The sequence below is a fragment of the Tupaia chinensis genome, unplaced genomic scaffold (assembly GCF_000334495.1).
Source record: "Tupaia chinensis unplaced genomic scaffold, TupChi_1.0 Scaffold144017_1, whole genome shotgun sequence".
NCBI classification, from domain to species: domain Eukaryota; kingdom Metazoa; phylum Chordata; class Mammalia; order Scandentia; family Tupaiidae; genus Tupaia; species Tupaia belangeri.
The window spans coordinates 17348-24825 of NW_006203869.1; the positions used below are offsets into that span (position 1 = coordinate 17348).

The following is a 7478-nucleotide window of genomic DNA, read 5'->3' on the forward strand; positions in this document are numbered from 1 at the left end:
AGAGGGTGAGAAAAAGGGAAAAAAAGATGGCAAAAAAAAAAAAAAAAAAATATAGGAAACAAGAAATGGAAAATTATGTGTTGATGATAACACATATGTTGATGTGCTTGATTGAGCCAATATACAGTGTATTATGGATGGGAAATCTCATTTTGTGTGCTGTAATGATGTATAGTGAATGAATGTAAATAAATAAATTTAAATAAAAAATTAATTAATGAATGAATTAAGAGGTTACACATTCAAGATAAATGAAATGCTTTTCTTTATTGTTTCTTTTATTAAGAACTATTTTTTATTTAACTTTATTAATTGTCATTATTTTATTTTGAAGTTGACCAGAGAGAGAGATAGAGAAGGAAAGTGAAAAAGAAACCTGTCTGATCCAGGACTTGAACCATGGTCAGCCATGTGGGAGTACAACTGCCTTAACCACCATGCCACCTTCCAACCCCTATTATTTCTTTTTTAAGAATTATTTTATTTATGAGACCAGCAATTGGCATATTGGCTATGTCACTGGACTCCCATGTAGTCGACCACGGTTTGAGTCCCAGACCTGATGGCTTAGACTCACGCCCGGGAAAGCGTGCATGTGTGCCCAAGATCCTGAGAGGAGAATGGAGGAGAAGTGATTGCAGCATGGCCATCCCCCCTGGGGGGTGATTTCTCTCTTTCTGTCTCTCTGTCTCTCTCTTTCTGGTGAGCGCACACGCCCTCTAACAAAGCCTCTCCAAAAAAAAAAAGAATTATTTTATTTAATTTTATTAATTGTCATTCGTTTAATTTTATTTTTTGAAGTTGACCAGAGAGACAGAGAGAAGGATAGTGAAAAAGCAAGCTGCCAGATCTGGAATTTGAACCGTGGTCAGCATGTGTGAGTCCAGGTGCCTCGACCAACACCATGCCACTCGCCGGCCCTGCTTTCATTTATTGGTTTGGAATTTCTACCATATTGTTTTGTTGGTTTAAAGTAACTCACATAAAATAAATTATAGTATTTTGAAGTAATCAGTTCTAATTATACCTAGGATAAGTACTTAGCTCTAATTATGAGGATAGAGAATGTTTAGGAAAAAAATTGTGATTCTATTTTTGCATATGATAGGCTAAAATATTGTTTACACTGTCAGATTCTTTTTCATCTTGAATTATCTCAGGATTTTTTTTTTTAGAGAGGTTTTTGCTATAGGGCACATGCACTAGCCAGACAGACAGAGACAGAGAGACAGAAAGTGAGAAATCATCCCCTGGGGAGATGGCCATGCTGCAATCCCTTCTCCTCCATTCTCCTCTCAGGATCTTGGGCACGCACGCACAGGCGCCCGGCGTGAGTTTTAAGCCACCGGGTCTGGGGCGCAAACCGTGGTCGACTACATGGGAGTCCAATGACATAGCCATTACGCTAACTGCTGGTTCCCTCTCAGGATTCTTGAGGCACATTCCTAATATGTTATAAAGTATGAGAAATTGTGTGTGCTTTAACATGTAAATTATATCTGTAGATTTATAAAATTTATTCTGTATTTATTTTCTAAGAATACTACTTTTTGTTGAAGCAGTTTGCTGTCCAGAAAATGTAATATCAAAGGGATTAAAAATATCACTCATGGGGCCAGCAGTTAGCGTAATGGCTATGTCGCTGGACTCCCACGTAGTCGACCGCGGTTCGAGTCCCGGACCCGGTGACTTAAACTCACGCTGGGAGCAAGTGTGTGTCTGTGCCCAAGATCCCGAGAGGAGAATGGAGGAGAAGGGATTGCGGCGTGGCCATCCCCCCTGGGGAGTGATTTCTCGCTTTCTGTCTCTCTGTCTCTCTTTGTCTATCTGGCGAGCGCATGTGCCCTATAGCAAAAAAACTCTCAAAAAAAAGAAAAAATAATAAAAAATAAAATCTCATTTATGAGATCAGCGGCTGGCGTAGTTATATTGCTGGACTCCCACATGGCTGACCGTTTTTCAAGTCCTGGACCCGGCAACTTCAAACTAACACCGGGTACGTGTGTGTGAATGCCCAAAATCCCGAGAGGAGCTGGAGAAGGGATTGTGGTGTGGCCATCTCCCTGGGGCGGATGCTCTCTATCTCTTTCTCTCCAGGGAGCACAGGTGCCCTATACCAAAAATCTCTATAAAAAATTTTCTTTTCGTGCTAGATGCTCTTTCTTTTTTTAAGAATTATTTTATTTTTTTGGAGAGGTTTTTGCTATAGGGCGCGTGTGCTCACCAGACAGACAGAGAGAGACAGAGAGACAGAAAGCAGGAAATCACCCCCCAGGGGGGATGGCCACGCCGCAATCCCTTTTCCTCCATTCTCCTCTCAGGATCTTGGGCATGCACGCACACGCGCCCGGCGTGAGTTTAAGCCACTGGGTCCGGGACTCGAACCACGGTCGACTACATAGGAGTCCAGTGACATAGCCATTACGTTAACTGCTGGTCCCAAGAATTATTTTTTATTTAACTTTATTTATTATTATTATTTTATAGTTTGAACAGAGAGAGATGGAGAGAGAGAGGGGAAGTAAAAAAGCAAGCCACCAGGTCCAGGATTTGAACTATGGTCAGCTATGTGGGAGTCCAGTACCTTTAACCACCACACCACATGCCAGCCCCAGCTAAATGCTCTTTCATTTCTTCCTGTGTGTGTTCTACTTGACATCTACGTATAGGTTAGGTTTTTGTTTTTTGATTTTTTGTGGAGACCCCACAAGCCTGAGCTGAGACTGCGGACTTCCCTCCAGCACTCCTAACCCCATCCAATATTCTCCACTCACGGAGAGAAGGTTGTCAGGAACTGATGGCCTATTCTTTTTTTTTTTTTTTTTTTCATTTTTTTCTTTTGGAGTGTTTTTTTGGTATAGGGCTCGTGCATTCGTCAGAAAGATAGAGACAGAGAGACAGAAAGCGAGAAATCACCGCCAGGGAGATGGCCACGCCACAACCTCCATTCTCCTCTTGGGATCTTGAGCACGCACGCACACGCACTCAGCATGAGTTTAAGCCACCAGGTCTGGGACTCGAACCATGGTTGACTACATGGGAGTCCAGCGACATAGCCATTATGCCAACTGCTGGTCCCCATATCGGTTAGTTTTTGAGTGCTAACAAAACAATAGGTAAAATTTTAGGATTAAATGTGATTTCTTTTTTCTTCCCATTCTTGACACCTTCATCTGCTGGGATGCAGCAAGAGAACTGAGAGAAAGATGTAGTGCACAACAAGCTCATTCACTTATTCACCTTGAGTTTGTTTTCAAGGACAGGTGGATAGTTTTCCTTTGGAAGTCTTCACAACCTGACGGCTGCAAGGCTGCACAGACCTGAGTCGGGGAGGACCCTCGGGAACTATCTGGGTTGATTTAAAGATGCATCATTCCAGGTTTGCAGGTGCCCGTGGGTTGATCACACATCCCTGAGTGGACTACTGGTAAGTTGGCTTCAGACAGCTTCTGCTAATGGATCTTCAACCAATGCTGTCCCTTTTTCCACCCCCATGAGACCTTCTTCTGTTATCTTTGTCTAATTGTAAGCTCTTCCTCAACAACTCACGTGTATTGTATCTATTTTATTGGTATAAAAGGCCTTTTTGAGCTCAGTGGACAAGCCATTCCCAACTGGCCATGCTGCTGATGGGTCTGACCCTTATTTGATGCTTTAAGTTACCTTTTTCTTTATAATTTTTGCTTTATAGTTGTTCTTTTGGTCAACAGAATCCATATTGAGAAAGAAATATGACTAGCCATTCATTTGTTAAAATTTACTGTTTGGGACCAGCCCATGGCCTAGTGGTTCACCTAGCTAGATCCCATGTGGCTAGCTGCGTGTTGGAGTCCCGAACCCAGCTGCCTGAAAAACATGCCAGGCATATGTGTGAGCCCCAAATCCCAACAGGATGGAGAAATAGGGGCGAAGAGATTGTAGCATAGCCACGTCCCATTGAGGGGTGCTTTTTCTTCTATCTGGTGAACACATGTGCCCTCTGGCAAAAAAAAAAAAAAAAAGTACTTACTGTTTTAACTCCCAAAAGAAGGGCTTTTTGATAGTAAAGAGGGTCCCTATTGAGCTAGAGCCCGAGTTCCTCAAACTTCCTGAAAATAAGAATCACCTGAGATACCTCTTAAACCCCAGACCCCAGAGACCCTCTTCAAACCACTGACTCCCAGTCCTGGGTGAGGGGAGGGTCTAAGAATCAAATTCTCACGAGCACCCAGACATTCTGAAGATCAGAAGTTTGGGAAGCCTGAATCCTCTTTGAAAGGTATTTTTGTGCCTAGGGCCAGCAGTTAGTATAATGGCTATGTCACTGGACTCCTATGTAGTCGACCGTGGTTCGAGTCCTGGACCCGTGTGGCTTAAACTTTCACACCAGGCACATGTGTGTGTGCGTGCCCAAGACCCCAAGAGGAGAATGGAGGAGAAGGGATTGCAGCGTGGCCATCCGCCCTGGGGGTGGGGTGGTGATTTCTTGCTTTCCGTCGCTCTGTCTCTCTCTTTCTGGCGAGCACACTTACTCTATAGCAAAAACCTCTCAAAAAAAAAAAAAGGACAGAAAGATATTTTGTGCTATCGTTGTAGTCTGGTCTCTCCACAGCAAATATTGAGGGCAGGGGTGAGGGGGGGCGGCAGAAGGAACTGGACATGCCTAAAATCTAAGGTCCGCTTTTCTAAATTTCTTAGGAAGCTTTTCTGGGTCTTCACAGCTCTGAAAACTCCTACCTAGGAAAGAATACAAATTAGCATATTGTACATTTTTAAAATTTTCGTATAGTGTTTTTTAAAAAATGAGAGAACGCAAGAGCCCAAAGGTAGGCGCAACCCATAGGTGAATGGACAGCTAGCATCGTATATACAATACACACAAAAGAACACACAACGGGTTGGTTATTCGTCCTAATGGAGGACGTTATGCTAAGTGAAATAAGCCAGTCACAAAGGACAAGTACTGTGTCATCCCCCTCATACACCGACTGGAGAGCAGCCAAATTCATAGAAAATAGAGTAGTGATTGCTGGGGGTGTTGGCATGATTGTTTAAGGGATACAGAGTTGCAGTTTTGCCAGATTAAGAGAACTGTGGAGATGGATGGCAGCCATACCTGTACAGCAATGTAAATGTACTTTATGCCACTGAGCTATGTCTAAAAATGGTTTAGTTATGGGGTCAGCAGGTGTGAGGTGGTTAAGGCACTGGTCTCCCACATGGCTGACTATGGTTTGAGTCCCGGACCTGGTGGTTTGCTTTCTCACTTTCCCTTTCCCCCTCTCTCTGTGGTCAAATTTAAAAATAATAATGAAATAAAATAAATAATTCTTTAAAAATAAATTAAAAATGAAAATGCTTTATTTAGATGGTGATGTTTTGTTATGTCAATTTTACTGCAATTGTTTAAAAAGTCTTTTTGAACCTTTTTTTTTTTTTTTTGGAGAGGTTTTTGCTATAGGGCGCATGCGCTCGCCAGACAGACAGAGAAAGACAGAGAGACAGAAAGCGAGAAATCACCCTGCAATCCCTTCTCCTCCATTCTCCTCTCAGGATCTTGGGCATGTACACACACGCACCCGGCATGAGTTTAAGCCATCAGGTCTGGGACTCGAACCACGGTCGACTATGTGGGAGTCCAGTGACATAGCCATTACACTAACTGCTGGTCCCTTTAACCTTTTTTTAAAAATTGAGACCAAGGACAGATGCTACAAGAGGATGAGTGGTGTGAATCTGTGAATTGTAGGGCTCTAAAATTCCCACCCAGATGAAAGGCCTGTCCTAAGCTCTGAGTGGCCCTCCCCCTACTGTCTGGTCTTTGTTTCTAATCGCTTCCTCCCTGACCCCAGCACTGACTGTAATGTGAGGGGTGGGCTCGCCCTCACTCCCGAGAGAAGCTTCACTTTTCAGAGTGTTTACCCCATACCCTCTCTCTAAGTGGCTACCTGTCAGTTTCCATTTCAGCTCTGCCCCTCTGCGTGCAGGACGGCTGACCACCGACTGACATATTACCTGTATCGATTCTCTAAGAGCTGTCAAGGTGGAGGGAGAGACTATTCTAAGGCAGCCCCGAGCTCTTAGCTGAGTGGGATCATAAACGCCCCCATTAAAGGTTTCATTCAATAACAATCTTTGCTAAAGTAAATGGACATCAGCTCCCCACCCCCACGGCTAATACAGGGCCCATTATCAATGGGCAGAGCGCGGGACTGCGGCAGTATCAGTTTCCACATTTTCAAATGATTCCTTTAATGAAAAGCTGCATTCTTTTCAGGCCATAAAACACCAAGGAAAAGTCTATTCATTTAGCTATGGTACATATTAGCTTATTTATTTATGGCTAATGCTGCCATCAGCATTCCCTGGGTGTAGAGTTAACTCACTTAATGATTGCTTGATAAATTGCTAAAAAGCAGATAGGCTGAAATCGGCTATCATGCTATCATGCAGAGCACTTTAAGTTTATTTTTTTCATTTCAAACACAAATGCACCGTCATTATACTCTATTTAAAATGACCCATCTCACGGAAAGCATTTTACATTTGGTCAGCCTGTTTGATCCAAAATGCGTAAAGTGCATAAAGATTGATTTCCACCATGCTCTGGGAAATGAGCGTGTTCTGACCATTTTACCAAAAGAGAGAGAATGTCTGTTATTTAGAGATCTTCCCACCAAATTGTCAACCCCTTTAGGACAAGAATCACCTACTTTCCTCTCCCTGTTTCCTTCCCTTCCTCCCTCCCATCCTTCTCTCATAAAATAATTCCTGAGCGCCTGAGCCCTGAGCAGCATTGGCATCGGCTCAGCATGGGTGAGTCTGGCCCAGCAGGGTCTCAGTGGTTGTTGACAGAATCAGTTTTGCTGGGGGGAAATAGTGCCTCAATGGGACTAGTCAGTAATCCATGTGGGAGAACTGGGGCCCTGCACCTTGATGTGTTCTGAAGCTTGGGGTTCAGAACCGGACTCACAATTTCCGTTTGTGCTGTACTAAAGATACATAAATTCATCTCCCCTTCTTTTTCTTTATCTTTTTAAAGTGATTAGCAATGAGCACGCTCTTCATTTCAGGTCAGTTCCAAAAGGTGATTGCTGTTGTTCCCCAAGGTATTGTTGAATGTTCAATTGTATTTACTTGTTAATGGCAAATGAGAAAATGGTAGAAAGTAAGAATAATGATGGGGAGGCTGGCAGGCGGTGTGGTGGTTAGGGGTGCTGGACTCCCACCATGCCGATCATGGTTTGAGTCCTGGGCCTGGCAGCTTGCCTTCTCACTTTCCTTCACCTCTCTCTTTCTCGCTCTGTCCCTCTCTGGTCAAATTAAAATAAATAAAGTTAAATTTAAATAAATAAATAAATAATATTAAATTTTAAGAAAGAATGATGATGGGACCAACAGGTGGCATGGTGGTTAAGGTGCTGGACTTCCATATAGTCAACCATGTTCAAGTCCCAGACCTAGAGGCTTGCTTTTTCACTCCCCGCCTTCCTCGGTGT

The 7478-nt window shown here is 43.3% G+C and overlaps 1 non-coding gene across 1 annotated transcript; it reads right to left on the minus strand.

Moving 5' to 3' along the window:
* Window positions 1-7018: 7018 nt before the first annotated feature.
* LOC114005577 (small nucleolar RNA SNORD2) lies at window positions 7019-7086 on the minus strand. The gene has a single exon (XR_003547415.1). It is a non-coding gene; the product is annotated as a small nucleolar RNA SNORD2 (small nucleolar RNA).
* Window positions 7087-7478: the final 392 nt, after the last annotated feature.